Below are 18307 nucleotides of genomic sequence, written 5' to 3'. Positions count from 1 at the left end.
TTATATAGCTATCCAAAACAGAAGACTATAAAACACAAAAATGAAAGAAATAAGTGGTGTCAATATGAACCATCTATCAGAGTCCCATTGTTCTGTGACTTGTAAAAACACAAAGCTATCAAAATGCAAACTAAAATAAAAATAAACTTTTAATGCCATCTCTAGGAGGAGCTTCCCACTACCATGGTTGAGTAGGACACTTCCCTCACCATCACGATTGCCCCAGGATTCACAAGGCCCAGATAAAAAATGTATCTGCAAGATAAAGAACCTAGACTAGGATTTTATTCTTCTGAAAATGATTATTAAGGAGTTCCTAGGGAGAAGAAGATAAACCGAACTGTATGAAAGAAAGTTTTATCACTAAGAAAGTGTAGCAAACCCTCAGTCAGCACTATTGAAGTGGCAAATTTCTAGGGACCCTTGTATAAAAAGTATTATGCAATAGATAATTACACTCCAGTGGATGTAACTTAATCATAACATAATTAGCAGCAGGAAAATAAAAAATATTTCACACAAGCATTAAAATCTGCCAACTTAAACAAATCTTGCTCGTTGGCACATATCATAAGCAGAGGCTTAATCGTGATACAGTCTTGATTTTGGTCCCCCTTGGAAACCGCAAGCATAGCCTCTTAATTATTATCAATGACCCAGGGAATAAAATGGGTAGGTTTGGCTGCAAACCTACTGAAAATTGTATATTTAAATAAATTTAGAGCCTGATGGTTAATCTAGATTATTCAGGACAAATGTGCTTGACTTTTCTAAGGCCATAAACGGAGAAAGAACATCATTATGATTCAGTTACTCAGGTCTCAAGAGACTCTCTTTTCCTTATTGAAGTGTTGAAAATGTTTCATCCACCTTATAAATCCAAGAGTCATTGGCCTTGGTTTAGGGAGCCACCAATCCAAAATAAACAAAAAAGACCAGTTTCTCCGCTCTGGCTGTGTCTGTATAATACCAAATTGACTATCAGCTTCAAAAACAATCAGTCAACTATATGAACAAGTCAAGCTGCTTTTAGTCCTATAGACATAGGAAATGAAGATTGAGGAAATCTTTCTACTTTTTCACTAGTGTTAGGTCAAGTGTACACTTTCCATAGAGCTCCTATCAATTTCAAAGGCCTAAATCATAATATTACTGTTCAACCCAGGATAGAATATTCAATTCTGTATGCTCAGAGAAGTCTTCTCTATACAATGTAGTTTAAGCTCGTTGGTTTCTCCATCCCTTATACCAAGGGATGGCAGATTTCCTGTAAAGGATCAGATAGTAAATATTTTAGACTTAAGGGTCACATATGATCTCTGTCACATATTCTTCTTTGTTTCTTGGCTTGCTTGCTTTGGTTTTTACAGCTGCCTAAAAATGCAGAAACCATGCTTATCCCATCATATCAAAAGAGGCCACAGGCCAGAGTTCATCAATGCTTGACTTACACCCAACATCTAAGTATATTAGATATGTATAGTCCAAATAAAGAGTGGGAGGAATAGCTTTTTCTTTTATTTTGAAGCCCCCTGATCCCTTTAAGGAAATTTTACTTGGCTGTTGGGACACACATAATTTTAAAAATATGTTACACCAATGTCTTTTTGCTCTTGCTTTATTAGTTGAAGTTACACTAGCTGATATAAGAAATGAGCAGGAAATCTTAAGTAGCTCCCCACAAGACACATTTATTTTTCATCCAACAGGAGGATAGGTAGAGATTGTCTGCTCCATGCAGTCATGCAAGAAACCAAGCTGGCAGAGGATCAACCAGTATTAACACAGAGCTCTCAAGGTCAGCACTGATGTTGGCATCCAGCCAGTGGGCAGGGATGAGAAAGCACAGAGAAAGCACACCCATGTATAAACAGTGTCAATCCAGAATTGACATACAAAATTCCTTTCACATTTCATTGGTTAGAACCAGTCACATGGTCATACATAGACACAAGGGTAAGTGAAAATTATGAATGTAAGTCGAGAATCCACTTTTCAGTGAAGACTTCACACTATTAAAAGTAAGCACAAATCTTGGTGGAGCTAGAGTTCTCTGCCCGACCTGGGATATTAATTGTTTGCAATTGCCCCAAAGATCTCTGCCCTTCAACAAATTCAATGAAATAGCCAAAGCATTTGCAATTGTTTCCAGGAATAGGCAGACAGGTCAAGAATAAGGAAGCCATAAAAAAAAAAAAAAAAAAAAAAAAAAAAGAATAAGGAAGCCATTGCTTAATTTTTGCTTGATCAAAACAGACTTCCATGGATCCATAATTAAATAGTATTCCGGAAAGCAAGGCTTTCCTGAAAATCAGAAAGCTGAGTTTTTATATAATGCAAAGCAAAGCATCAAGACTTGACCCTAGAATAAATATAGAGCAGGAAGGAGATAGGATATGATATAAAGAAAGTTTTTCCTCATGAGTAAAGAAAAAGCCCTTCCTAGCCTGGGAGAATGAGGGTGGGTGTGGGCTGGAGGAACTGAGAAAGGTTTAAAAGGAACAAGACAAGGGTTAAATGCTGCTTCTGTGTTCAACTGGGCTCTGAATCCCTTGGTTTTTGGCCTGGAGCAGGGAGGCATGCCAACCTGAGGCAGCTATAGTGGAGCTGAAAGGAAGGTTCAGAATGACAAGACAGAGAAAGAGACTGGGGAGGTTCTCCCGTTTCTCCATCAGCTCATTGTTTGTGGCTTTCAGCAAATTCAGTAGTTCCCACACACCCCAATGAGGCATCAGTAAGAACTAAAAATCTACTAGATGTCAGAACAAAGAAGATGCAAAATTCATTAAATTTGATCATCTGTAGCAGCTATCAGAACACGTTTTAGACCAAATAGATGCAATTTCATTGCCAACAGAGGATGGCAAGAATCCGGAGATTACTGCACCAACCAGAGAGGCCCCTCCCCTCGGGGGGCATGACGGACCACAGCTTTTCCCAGTACCCAGCGGCACAAAGAGAAGGATAAAAGTGAGACAGCAGAAGCCTGAAATATTGAGTTTCCCCTCCAGAGTGGGGAAGCTTCAAACTGGGCACTGGCTGAAACAATAATGCTCGAATTTGACTGCAAATTTAATGAGATTGGACTGAATATACCAGAACGCTGTAAAATAAGTTGTCTGATCTAGGCAGCTTGAGGGAACTTGAGAACAAAATGGAGTTGAGTTATGGAAAACTAAAGTTATAGTTCTGTGCCCATGAGTAGTAATGTGTAAATTTATACCTGATCCACTATGTTTATTTTCGTTAAATTGTCTTGTTCCCCCTCAAGCTAAAGGCAATATGTCAAAACACTTTTATCTACTACAGTAAAAGTACTTTAAGTGCAATCTTGGGAAGTTAGGTATGGAAGAGATCTTCACAGTAAAGTCAGATTTGTGCAGTTATAAACACAAGCCTCAGTGTCAGACAGACGTGGGTGCAAATCACGGCTGTGCTGTGTGCTGGCCACAAGACCTTGAACTGCTCACTTAGATGTTGAGCCTCAGCATCCTACTTTATAGCATGTACTTCATAAGGTTGCCTGTCAGCTGAACGAGGATGGGTACGTAATATGCTTACCACAGAACCTCGCACATGGTCAATGCTCAAAATATGATAGCTGGAGCCAATCCTGCCCCCATATTATCAGATAAGGAAATATTGAGTCAACAGTTTCAGTGATTCCTCAAAAAATAACATCCAACATGAAAAGCATTAATTACATTTTTCAGATTTAAACGGAGTATTCATTTTCAGAAAATAGGTCAGAGTCTTGTGTCATAATTGTTTTATTTTCACCATCAGGATCCTCTCTAGGGGCAGGAAACCCAATTCATAACCACTAACTGGCAAAGAGAGGCAATTATAGTATACATATCCCGTGAATGTGTTTCAAGTGTAAGGTCAATATAAAGCCTTAATGCTGTACTTGCTATAGATGGACTTTAAAAAAAAAGTACATTGCTGAAATTTTGGAAGTTTTACTATTGATTACATTCAGTACGAACAAGCTTACCACTGAAGGTCAAATTAGTTTTCAGTCCTTGGCAAGAACTGCATGTTCTCACCGATACAGTTGAGACAGTGGTAATGGTTGCAGTGGTACACAGTGGTAATGCTAATTAACACGGACTATCAAGCACCTTCTCTGTCACCACACCATGGTGAGCATTTCACCATGCAAAAGCTCATCTTGTACTTAACTCAAGGAAGAATGTCCTCTTACCACTTCCACTTTAAGAAGAGGAGGCTCTGAGAGGTGCCCAACTTCCAAGGCTCACCAGAAGCCAAGATTTCAACCAGGAATTGACTCAGAGCTGGTCTTAATTTCCCTTTTGTTCAGATCTTGAGCAATTTCCTCTAGAGTTCCCAAGTGCAGAAAATGATGACAGTGACCTTCCTGTTTTCTTCAAAGTCTTTGTTTACCAAAAGCATCTGTTTCCTTTTCTTTTATCCTAGTTTTTATTAATGCTCACTGTTGAATGGACAAGGATGAGCTATAACCACCTTTAAGGTAAAAATGCAACCTCCCTTGTCCCTAGTGACTGTGAAGTCCATCCTCCTCGGCAAGCAGTGTGGCCACAGTCACACAGTCTGGAAATAGCAATGAATACTGGGACTCAAGCAGTCACTTTGCCTTCAAAGACTTCACACTTGACCACTCTTTCTTAGCTGTATTAGTAGCCATGGCAGCAGTGATAACAAGAGAAACTCATAGATCTCTGATATCCAACCCTAACTGGAGTGAGGCAGTCTTTGGCAGATCAATTTCTCTGAATCCCTGTTTGCTCATCAATGAAATGGAACTTAAAACACTTGCTCATTTGAGTGTTACAAAGATGCAGTGTGAAAATGTTTGTGAAATGCTGTGGCATAGAAAGGATGGATTATCCCAAAATTCCAGGGAAAATACCAAACCTGTTAAGATGGTCTGCCAACTGGCCCTTGGTAAAGGATAATGTTATCTCCTGATCCAGGATTCAATTCCAAAGTAAATGGCAAAATTAAAATGACACTCTTGAGTGATAGTCTCTATGTTAGACTTGTAACTGACCTAGTTCTTGAAGTGCTCTTAAAACATCATTTCCTTTTTTTTCCAGATCCTGGAAAATATTCTCCATGGTGATCCAGTGCAGGTAATGAAGACAGTATCCTTTCTATTCCATCAGAGCCTTTGTTTTTCATTTTCCCCTCTTCCTCATGGTATCATTTTTCTTCTTTTTCCCATTAGCTCTCGCTGTTGGATGATGAACTTTTGTCCAAGACGAACTATAGCCACCTCCTAGCAGTAACGATAAGACCACTCTTCTCCAAGGTGAATCAACCTCTTATCTTCAGGAACATTTTCATTTCAGTAGCTTTCAAGTGCCTCTTCCCTTCTTAGGATGGATATCTGTAACTCTCAGGTTGAGGTTGAAAGAAGAGAAACTAGTCATAGTTACAGAACCTTAAGATTGAGAGGAGTCTTTTCTATCACCAGCCTCGCCTCCACCGCTCAATTCACATTCAGCTAACAGTGAATTTTTAACATGTACTAAGCTAGAGTCTTCATTACATTAACTCATTTAATTCCATATAATCCTCACAACAATCCTGTAAAATACTTTCATCCCCATTTTGGAGAAAATGAAACAAAACCTGGAGATGCTATTTGCTTGTCAAACAGCTAAGCAGTAACAACTCTGCTTCTATGCTGAAGGAGCTTCTCTCTCAGATCAGGGAATCAATTTGTTTCAATTGTCCATAAAATCCACAGCACATTGCCCAGAATAATGAAGCAACAACAGGCTGAAAATTAAATTATGCTAAGACAAAATGCTAAATGCCAAGGGTAATATTCTTTGAAAAGAAAATTCTAATTAAAAGAAAAAACAACCCCCCAAAAACGCTTTTGTTGTGTATGGTTAACGTAATGGTTGTGCTTCATTTTTGACAGTGAAGGGTGGTAAGAAATATTTCTCTGCAGCTTTTCTTAAACGAGAATTCACGCAAAGTTGGATTTTGCTTGTTTCGATGGTGGGAAAGATGAGATAGAGAAAAGAGACCGATAAATAATTTATGAACAAGACTGCTTCCCTGATCAGATTTGGTGATGAAAACTTTTTTGAAAACCCATGAGGAACATTCTTAATGGAAATTATTTGCACTTCTCCTGGGTCATCGTCCTTTTCTCCCCCCCCGATTTTTTTCCTTTGATTTTGGCTTGACAGTCACGACTGGGCAGAAATGTAGCAACAAACACAACGAAAAGCCTTTCCACATGATCATTTTCGAAAGTAATAAGACACGTGTGACCTGCAAAATCAGTCCCTGCAACGGTTAGGTAAGTACCTGGATGATTATATTTTTAAAAGCTGCCTCCAGCTTCACACCACGCACAACCTCAAAGACAATTCCAGGGGTCTACGGTGGACATTTGCCGCCATCTACTGGTCTATGATGGAAGAGCAACATATGCTTCCGCATTTCCTCAAACGAAGATGAGAGAATTCAAAGTTGGGGGATGGGAGAAACATTCTTTTTATTAGATAAGAAAATCCCTGTGGAGAGGAATTTCTACAGCCAGTCACAGACCATGTGCAACTTGTGCTAAAGAATATTGAATAGCAACCCTCACCTATAATCCAGGGATTCTATGCATAACAAGAGATGCTACTCTCCTCTCGTTTCTTTAACTGTATGAATATGAATTCATATTCATTCTTTTGAAGCTTACAACAGAGGAGGAATAGCATAAGAGTTTGGTGACATATGGGCTTTTGTTGTCAGAACAGACTCCTAACAATTACTAGCTGCTTGGAACTTCAGGCAAGTTATTTAACCCCTTTAAACAGCATTTTCCTTACATGGAAAATGGGAAACATACTCACTTCATAGTGTCATTGTTCATCTTTTATTCAAGGTACACTTATGGAGATATTGGCATGAGGTTTAAACTTAGTCAAATGTATAAACTTTCTTGCAAAATTCCTGACACGCAAGCTCTCAATACAGACTACCTGTTACCTATTCTTAACATCGTCGTTGCTTACTTCCCTTTGCATTACAATGACTGGCGATTCCAAATTTGTAGTATTGAAGGGGGAAAATGATCCAGAAGGAGCTCACTGGGTCATAACCTTCTCTGAGAAGAAGAAATTAGGAAGCCATTTTTTGTGCCTCAAGGAAGACCATGACAAGAAGAAAGATGGCAATACCAAAGGAGAAAGACAGCCACACATAGCAGAAAATTTCTGCATTTAGTCTAGATGAACAACAGGATATACCCTAATTCCAGTCCAGTTATCACAACAATCTGAAAAAATGGTGAGATGATTCTCTAAGACTGCAAAGTTTGAAAGGATGAATGTCTGTGGAGATTTGAAATGATTATGCTCAGATCGTTTCATTTGGTCGCACGTGTTTGTTTTATGAGCAACACTTGTGATTTGGGCACGCACGCAGATCAGAGAAAACTGAAAGTTATGTTCTTGGGACAGAGAGGGGAAATAGAAATAGAAATAGGACCACTTCCTACCGAATGTCAACAGATGATATTTGGAAGTATGTGATATCTTAAGCACTTACTTTCTTAACCTTATACTCATCGCTGTTAAGAGGATTTGGAGAATAATCATGCCACACTCATAAGCCTTCTTCCAACATGTTCACTGTAAATGTCTTTTAATAAGCTTTGGGATCTGTTGAAAAGGTAACAATTGTGCTAGATGCTATGTTGAATGGTCACAAAATTTAATCTGAAGTAACAAGTCTCTCCCTCTCAAGCACTTCATTTAAATCAAAAGCACATCATTGCTCGAAAAACACTCATTAAGGGGTGGCTACAGAAACGGTAGAGTACAGAATGGGATACAGTAGAGAAGCACACAACAAAGTAGATGAAAGGATGGACTCTGAGCCTAAGTGGCTGGAGTTCAAATCCCAGGTCTGCCTGCACTGGATGTGTGATCTTGGGCAGCTACAAACCTTCTCCGTTCCCACATTTCCTCCCCCGTAGAGTGGGGGTAAATACAGCGCCTCGATTACAGAGTTGTTTTGAGGGTTAAATGAATTTAACATACGCAGATCACTTTGAACAGTGCCTGACATGTAGTAAGCACAATGCATTTAGTTATTATTATAGAAGCAAAGAACATTTGGAATGAAAGGCTTTACTAAAAGAAAAAATCTGGTCCTTTAGAATTTATCTTTATGCTGGTGATCTCCAAAGTTTTTTTTTTCTTTTTTGAACAGTAAAGTTTAAAAAATAAAATAAAATCATAGCCAAATCCCAATGTATAAACGATAAAAGCAGAGTTAAAAGGGGTAAGTTGAATGGCAGCCAGGCCACACAGAGATCCCCTTTGTGGCTCCTGCTGCACAGCAAATGAACCAAGGGGATCCCCCAGAAAACAAAGAACAGTGAGGAAACCATTGACTTTTGCCATTTATTTTTCCCAGCACAAACTTTTTGGGGAATGGGCTTGACCTGAGCAAATTGGAACCAGAAACATCAATGGTGAAAACATAGAACCTCTTCTGATGCCCAGGTAGGCATCTCACACCGTCAGGAATTCATTCTTAGATGAGCAGTGATGAGAAGACTAAATACAGACTGCATTTGTGAGCACCTGACGAAGTCGTAATGAATGGTTGGTTCGCCAACTCCAGTATTTTATTCTTTTTGCTGCTCAGCTAATGAACACATCACCAGAGGAGGAGAAGACATATGGAAGGTTAGTGAACATTGCAAAATGGCACCGTGAAGCAAAACAATCCAATTCTGCACAGATGTTGCAGTAGTTAGGGCGCATTCCACAAGTTTTGGCGTTCAATGGCCCTTAGATCGTAAAGCACCAGCTATGTAGAGGTAGGTTGGGTCTTATATCCAAGCAATAATATACGTCTTAGAATGACAGTCTCAGTCCCTCAACCATTACTTTTCCTTATGCTGACTACAGTCTTTTGCTTTTCAACAGTAAGAAAATGATGCTTCTGCTCACTCTGAAGTTGTCATTGTTGGTGGTGAGGGGAATGGTGCCCCCTAAAATGTGTGTCTTTGAACTTAAGCCAGCATCATTGATATTACTTCTTGAACATGTCTATCCAAAGAGATTTCTTTTAATAAAATTTTTTCAGCACTGGGCAAAAAATTATTTTAGTTTCAGCATGTATATAGTAGCTGCTTTTGAGTACACAAGTAATACATTAAATGGTCTGTCATGTATGTTTTATTCTCTAAGTTTGTGATGATCAAAAATCATTTTTTATAACATCTGTGAAAGGTCGGTTCCAAATTCCGATATTTGTTTTCATAGTTTTTCAATAAAGGGACTACATGGAAGTTTTAGAATATATTCCAATGTGTATTTCTGCTTTCACTGGGACATAAATAAGTTTTCCAACTCTATATGTTCTACTTTACCCCTTGACATTGGAGATGCTTCATTAAGTTTTCTAATCATTCTTCTTTTCATTATTACCCTGAAGTTTGAAATCTTTTTCTAAGAAATGCTATTTTGGTTAGACTATACAGGCATATCTCATTTGATTGCACTTTGCTTTACTGCTCTGCACAGATATTGCAACCCTGCATCAAGCAAGTCTATTGGCACCATTTTTCCCACAGTGTTTCCTCTCTTCGGGTCTCTATGTCGAATTGTGGTAATTCTTGCAATATTTCAAACTTTTTCATTATTATTATATTTCTTATGATGATCTGTGATCAGTGATCTTTGGTCTTACTATTATAACTGTTTTGGGGGCACCATGAACTGTGCCCATATAAGATGGCAAACTTAACCAATAAATGTTGTTTATGTTCTGACTGCTCCATTGGCCGGTCATTCCCCCATCTCTCTCCTTCTCCTCAGCCCTCCCTATGCCCTGAGATAAACAATATTGAAATTAGGCCAATTAAGAACCCTACAATGGCCTCCAAGTGTTCAAGTGAAAGGAAGAGTCATACATCTCTCACTTGAAACCAAAAGCTAGAAATGATTGAGTTTAGTGAGGAAGGCATGTTGAAAGCTGAGAATAGGCTGAAAGCTAGGTTTCTTGTAGCAAACAGTTAGCCAAGTTGTGGATGCAAAGGAAAAGCTCTTGGAGGAAATTAAAGGTGCTATTCCAGTGAACACACGAATGATACGAAAGGAAAACAGCCTTATTGCTGATACAGAGAAAGTTTTAGTGGTTTGGATAGATCAAACCAGCCACAGCAGTCCCTTAAGCCAAAACTTAATCCAGAGCAAGGCCCCGACTCTCTTCAATTCTGTGAAGGCTGAGAGAGAGGAGGAAGCTACAGAAGAAAAGGTCAAAGATGGCAGAGGTCAGCTCATGAGGTTTAAGGAAAGAAGCCGTCTCCATAACATAAAAGTGCAAGATGAAGTAGCAAGTGCTGACATAGAAGCCGCAGCAAGTTATCCAGGAGATGTAGCTAGAGTAGTTAATGAGGGTGGACACACTAAACTTCAGATTTTCAATGTAGATGAAACATCCTTACATTTGAAGAAGTTTCCATCTAGGACTTTCATAGCTACAGGGGAGAAGTCAATGCCTGGCTTCAAAGCGACAAAGGACAGGCTGACTCTTGTTAGGGGCTAATGCAGCTGGTGACTTTAAGTTGAAGCCAGTGCTCATTTACCATTCTGAAAATCCTAGAGCTTTTAAGAATTATGCTGAATCTACACTGCCTGTGCTCTAGAAATGGAACAACCAATTCTGGATGACAGCACATCTGTTTACAACGTGGTTTACTGAATATTTTAAGTCCACTGTTGAGAACTACTACTCAGATAAAAATATCCCTTTCAAAATATCACTACTCACTGACAATGAACCTGGTCACTCAAGAGCTCTGATGAAGACACACAGTGAGATTAATGTTGTTTTCATGTCTGCTAACACAACAACCTTTCTGCAGCCAATGGATCAAGGAGTAATTTTGACGTTCAAGTTTCATTATTTAAGAAATGCATTTCATAAGGCTATAGCTGCCATAATCAGTGGTTGCTCTGATGGATCTGAGCAATGTAAATTGAAAACTTTCTGGAAAAGACCCCCCCCATTCTAGATGCCATTAAGAACATTCTTAATTCATGGGAGGAGGTCAAAATATCAATATTAACAGAAGTTTAGAAGAAGATGCTGCCAGCCCTCATGGGTGACTTTGAGGGACTCAAGACTTCAGTAGAGAATGTAACCACAGATGTGGTGGAAATAACAAGAGAACCAGAGTTAGAAGTGGAACCTGAAGATGTGACTGAATTGCTGCAATCTCATGATAAAATGTTAATTAACGAGGAGTTGCTGCTTACGGATGAGCAAAGAAAGTAGTTTCTTGAGATGGAAACTACTCCTGGTGAAGATGCTATGAAGATTGTCAAAATGAAAACAAAGGATTTGGACTATTACATAAACTAAGTTTATAAAGCAGCAGCAGGGTTTAGGAAGACTGATTCCAGTATTGAAAGAAGTTCTACTGTGGGTAAAATGCTATCAAACAGCATCACATGCTACAGAGAAATCATTTGCTAAAGGAAGAGTCAATCAATGGAGCAAACTTTATTGCTGTCTTATTTTAAGAAATTGCCAAGCCACCCCAGCCTTCAGCAACCACCACCCTGATCAATTAGCTGCCATCAACATAAAGGCAAGACCCTCCACCAGCAAAAAGATTACAACTCTCCAAAGGCTCAAGTGATGGTTAGCATTTTTTAGCAATAAAGTTGTTTTTAATTAAGGTATGTAGACTGTCTTTTAGACATATTATATACACTCAGTAGACTACGGTATAGTGTAAATATAACTTTTATACGCACTTGGAAATCAAAAAATTCACGTAATTCATTTTACTTAAGTGGTCTGGAACCAAACCCACAATATCTCTGAGGTATGCGTATGTTGCGTTTTTTAAGACAAAAGACTTCTATCTAGAGCTGGCACAGTGGCATAGTGGTTAAGTTCATGCGCTCTGCTTCCAAAGCTCCAGGTTCATAAGTTTGGACCCCAGGCATGGACCTACACACCACTCATCAAGCCATACTGTGGTGGCATCCCACATACAAAATAGAGGAAGATTGGCACAGATGTTAGCTCAGGGCCAATCTTCCTCACCAAAAAAAAGAAAAAGAAAGAAAGAAAAGCCTTCTGTCATCTGCCAGTATGTTTTTCATAATACATATGCAAATCCTCAAAAAATTATGACTTTTCCTGTGATAACATCAGTCCAATAGTTTTCTATTTGCTATCTAAAAAGGGAAATGGCATATGGAATAATCGGAGAGCCCCTCAAAAAAGAAGATGAGGTGAAAGGATAAAAATTGAATGATTGGCTGGATAAATGTAACCTTATAAAGAAGAGACCAGCAATATGAAGTCCAAAATCCTTCCACAATATCCAACATATGTAGATATAGATCAACCAGCCTGGGAGTTAAATATTTACTTTGATTCTTATGGCAACAATTCATCACTGATTTTGGCTACTCAGCATCTGAACCCTTTTTCATGTTTCAAGAATTCCAATGTTATTACTTTTGGTGGACAGCAAAGACCATGTTTAGAAACAGAAGTGCTAGCTGATTGCTCTTCGAGCATCCCTCTCTCACAGGACTGAGCCCTCCCAGGGCTCTTCCAATCAGACTCATCAAAGCTTGACTTTGACCCAGTAACTAGTGATCTAAGAGAGAAGAGATGAGGAGCTCTGTCTTTGCTCGTGGCAGCAGGGTTGTGGCGGATGCAAGGTTGAGTGTCTGGCCCAGAACTAGGAGTCATGCCAACTCCAGAATCTGGTAAAAGCAGCAGGGGCAGTAGTTGGCTCGGCAGATGTGTTCTGAGCCATGCCTTGTTCAGAAAGCTTATTCTAGGGTCTATTCTTCTTCTCTCCCAGAGTTCTGTGAGTTATGTGATAAAATTAGACTCCATTTTGCTTAGTCTACTAGATTCAGCTTCCCTTGCTTACAACCAAGATCTATGAATTAATTCTTCAAGACCTTTGAACCACAGGGGTTTACATTTACATATATACCCACCAAAAGTTTTTCAAACTGATTGAGTTTTACTTAGCCAATCATGCCTAGCTCTGTAAGTATTAAACTTATCTATCTTTTTAAAATATCCAACAGCATTTAGCACAATGTCACTTACATACAATGTGTACTAAATCAGAATCAGTCAATTGATTGAATAATTGGTCAAACACAAAAAGAAGGAAAATAATTCTGTGTTCTCTGTTTGCCGTGCTACTCACCCGGATGTTTCAAGATCCTTTTTAACCTACTGAACAAAAATAGAAAGAAAGTAACTGCTTTAGAATAAGGTTAACTGAACCCACAATTGGATGTGGTTATCAGTCCTCATCAGAGTTTTTAGACTAAAAGTAAATATTCAAAAAAGAAACTAACATAGCAATTTACATATAGCACAGTGCATTCGCGGGAATCAGTTGTTCACATGGAGAGTCTAGATATCTTTGACTTTCATTACCAACATTATGTTCTCTGAGGCTCCAAATCCGAGAATGAAAAAACTCACATCATGTCACCTACAAGTGTCTGGCAAGAAAGTTCCAAAAACAAGATAATCAATGACCACGGCATCTTGCCAAACAGGAAGCAGAGAAGCCCTAGACTACAAAGCTTAATAAAATTAAACTTAGAAAAAGGATGATTTAATGATTTGTTCAAATAAAATAGCCTGTCAAATCGTGAATCAAGCATTGGGGAGTGTGAAAGGTTCCGGTGGGAGGTGCTCAACAAATACTTGCTGAATAAAAGAATAAATGAAATTATTCTCCAAAATTCTCCATAAATAATAGTGTTATGGTGAGGGTCAATGTAAATAGACAATCTTCCATACTTTCCCTTTGAAACTCCATCGGCCCTCTTGTTCCTTTCCATCTGCCATTCATGCTCTTTCTGTCCTCCTCCCATCCCCAAATACTTAATAACGTATGATGTTGCAGTCCCCACGCAAAGCCCAAAACTGCAATGGTCATTATCCATTGTCTTTGAAACAGGTTGTGATTTGTAGAAGGTAGGTTCTACAAAACTGTATCAAAACAAACTCATCCTAGCATTGCTCTGACTTTCAAAAAGTGGTTTGCAAATGTTTCTCCTGTGCTGGAGCTATGGAACCACAGGCCCAGGGGTGTGTATGTATGTTGGCGGGGTGGGGTGGGGCTGGGGGTAGGCTGGGAACGTACTGTGTGTAAACTAACTGGGTCACAGTGAAGAGAGCAAACGCCACCTCCCATAGTCAACCGAACAATGATAAATGTTGCATTTTATTTTCCAAAGCATTATCTTTCAAGAAAGCATTCAAACAAGTAAAAATTGGATATCTCAGCATAAATAATACTTTATCTCCGCTTGTCACTGCTACTTGCTGCTGACAAATTGGTATAAATATTTGAGATGCTAAAAAAATTGAAGCCATTCTGCTGAAACCAGTGAATACATTTTTGAAGAGACGAAATGGGGTTGGTCTTAACATGAGAAAAGACACTATTGATGTAGAGATGGGGGTTTTCACGTCTCTCACAACAGCTCCAAACTTCTTTGGAGGAGGAGAGGAGAAAAAATCGACAAGAATACACCAAAGTTAGAGAAACGAGGCACTGATGTCTTTACCCTCTCCCAGGGGCAAATTTCTTCCATATTACTCATTTAGACACTGCTTTAAATTAAGTATCTTAAAGATAGATTTAATTTTTATTTAGTCTAGCCATAAAAGGTGTTGCATTTAATGGTAGTTAAGGAAGAACGTCCTTATTGCTTTTTTAAATAATATTTTAAAGAATACCTTTAGGTGTTTTCAAATTGGTTAACAGTAATAACAAGCCCGAGAATAATAAGAATAAAAATTAAAGACATTATACAGAAGCAAGTGACAGTACAGGTTCTTTTCAGCTTGTTTGTTCTTTTGAATTCAGGATCTTGGATTTGGCTCCCAGGGGAAGCTCTCTTCTTTGCAGAATTGCAGTAATATCGAGCTCTTGGTAAGTAAGAGGTTTGTGGTCAGAAAGACCTGGGTTCCAGTCCTGCCCTTGGTTAATGTAACCACTCCATGCCTCAGTTGATTTATCTGACAAATGGGAAAAAATGATAATACTTGCCTTAAAGATTTGTTTTAAGGTATAAATAGGATAAAACATTGAAAAGCACAATAGCTGGCACATAGTAAGCATTCAATAAATATTAGCTATTACTAAAAGTATTGTTTTTATCCCTCCAAAATATATGCCAGACTGTCCCAGGGTCTCTGGTTATTTTGCTTCTGCTTTAAGCTTTGAGTCATATGAGAATTGACTCTAATTCAGCTATATTTCCTAAATTAACCATCTTACGTAATTAGCATCTCCTGATTTGTGTATCTGAGGGGTATTTTTTCCCCATAATTATCTTTTCCTTTCGTTCTTAAACAACATTGCCACCCACATAGTTTTTCAAATTACAGCTTTCATAGCCTTAGCTTATAAAACTGCTCAAACAGCCATCTTTTTTTTTTTTTAATCACAATACATCAAAAAAAATTCTTGGGGAGGGCAACTCTGTTCCTCCATGATGTGTAAAGGTCCCTCCCAGAATGCAAAGGAAAAAGAACCAGCTTGGCATTGGTTTTGCCCCAACAGTGAAGTGACCCCACTGCCCTCCTTACCCCCAGCTACTTCCTCAATTATCCTCAATCAGGGCTGCGAGACTGATGAAATTACTAATTTCAAAAGTCACACTGGCCTTTGGAGTAAATGAAGGTGAACCAGATTATGTCTCCAACCCACTCATTCTCCAGCCACGAGCACCGAGGCCCCCCAGGTACTCTGCTAGGTGGAGAGACCAATTTGGGTGATACAATGTGAGATGCCGAAAACTCAGAAATGGATACAACTCATTCTATGTTTTTTGCTAGGTTCATCTTGGTAGGTGGAGAATAAAAGAAAGCAGGAAATGGCACGGAAAAGGGAAACTTTCTTCATGTTGGAAATTTACATTTATAATTAGTCACAGAGAGGAGACATAGCAAGCACAAAATAGTACTATTTGTTTTTACTTTGCTTTTGCGTCATCCTTTCCCTTCTCTGCTTCAACCCAACTTTATTTTAAGAAATAAAAACTTAATGCTGAAATTTACCAAGAAAATATATTTCACTTCAAATGAAAATCAGCAAGATTGCTGGTTCTTTCATCAATTGTATAGATATCCCACTGAGTAACAAGTTTAATGGATGACACAAAAATCTTTTAGCAGATAGATTATTCTAAAACATTACCATCAACTAGTGCACATTAACATAACTTTCTCAAGCTGTGGAATTAATGAAGAGCTGGAAAGTATGCTGACTCCATGTTTTTTTAAGATGGCCTTAAAAGAAGACTCCACATACTCTTTTCTCTGGTGTGGTAGTTAGGCCTTATAATTTAGAAGCTGTTATTTTCCCTGGCAAAAAATAATTTAAAAACTACCTTCTTAATCTCTTGCACTGAGAGTGACCATCCACTTTGATTAAATCAACCACCATGAATGTCAAAGTTTCCTTCTATATACTGTTATATAGAAATTACTGAAGCCACAATTCTGCCTGAAATTTTAGATGTTTCAGTTATAAAAAATTGAAATGTCTCTATAAAACTTTTATTGAGCTTTTAGCACGTTATCTGGGACTGAGTAGTCATATTAGAGCAATTATCTCATTTAATGAGCCATCCTCTGAGAAGGGTCCTATGATTTTCCCCATTTTCTCAGTTGAGGTATTTGCGTCTTGAGAGGCATGTCCCAATGTTAAGTAGTATGTCTCAAAAATAAATGAGGAAAACTGTAATGAGATCTGATTCCAAAGCCCACTGGCTTAACCAGTGAGCTAAATTTGTTGAAGGGAAAAATAAAAATAATTAAACGTGTAGAGTGGAGCTCATTATCAGTTAAGAGAGTGTATCAATAAAAAGCACCTACAAATATTTCTAAGGTACGAACACTAATGGGAAAATTAATGTGAAAGAAAAGGAATAATGGAGATGCGATGGAATGAAATCAGATAAGGATAAAGTCTATCTATATCAATGGCCTCCATCCCTTCCTGTGTGAAACATAACCATGCTGAGAACAGAATAAAGGACCCTTTGTTTCCATATGCAGAAGACAAAGCGTCAAGCATCTGAAGCTGAGTGTTGTAGCTGCCACTCTTCCCGTTTCCCTGCTTGAGGGTCCAATTAAAATAGAAAAAGACTGGAGTTTGTGCTTTTCGGTTACCAATAACTATATATTATTCACTTTGATTTCTCTAGGCATAAAAACAGTTGGGCTTGTGGGAGGGAAGAGGCAAAGAGACCAGTGACTGCCATCTGCTCAGATCATAAGGGCAGCCTGTCAACAGAGCACTTAATAAAGCCATTTCTCCCCAAGAATACTTATCAGCTGCAGGGGCTGCAGGCCACCGAACTCTGCTGCATAGTCGGCTTGGCCAGAGCTCAATGGAATTCCTTTACATACCTCCCTCCCTGAAAAGATCAGTGTCACAGCTTCCAGTGTTGTCTACAAGACACCAAACACCCCTGTTATTAAAAGCAAATAATTCCACCAAACAACCAGAGACAGTGAAATGTCTAAGTGCTAAATGAATAGCCAAATAAGTCAATATTTGTGTCACTTGATAGATTGTAAAGTGTTAATCAAATATAAGGAAGGATGGAAGTTAATTACTGGAAACAACTCTAGGTCCTTATCAGCTCAGAGATGGCACCAGAGGAATCTACTTAGCAAACTTTACTAACTAGCCCTTAACTTCCATTGGCTTCCCCCATATATTTACCTTCCCACAGTTTCCTGCCCTTGAAAGCCTAAAACGTTTTTCCTTTGTCTTGTGAATTCTCTCCAAATTTGTTGTTCTTTGTTAGAATGCTGTACAAGCCCATGTTCTAAGCACCTCTTTGAGTTACTCATCAGTAAGCTTTCTCCCATGTGATGTGCACTCCACACATTAACAAACTGTTTGTTTTTCTCTTGTAATCCACCTTTTATCAATCTCATTTGTATGGCCCCAGCTAATGAACCTAAGATGGGAAGAGGAAAAACAATTTTCCCACCCCATATTCACATAGTTTATATCAATAATATTAAAACAATCTCCTGGATACATTTTCTGGTGTTGGCTTATTAATTGATTAAGACTAACAACAACTTTAGATCTTCAAGATTCTTTACCAGCCTGCTATCTTTGAATTGACCCATGCATGCTTATAAATGCCAGCACAGTATACTGACAGTCACTTATTTTCATGCTATTTTTTCATATCATCAAGCCACAAATTTTTTCATATCTGCCTGGAACAAATTAGTTCAACTCCTCCATTGT

The sequence above is a fragment of the Equus caballus genome, chromosome 24 (genome assembly GCF_041296265.1).
Source record: "Equus caballus isolate H_3958 breed thoroughbred chromosome 24, TB-T2T, whole genome shotgun sequence".
Lineage (NCBI taxonomy): Eukaryota > Metazoa > Chordata > Mammalia > Perissodactyla > Equidae > Equus > Equus caballus.
This window is presented reverse-complemented; position numbering follows the sequence as displayed.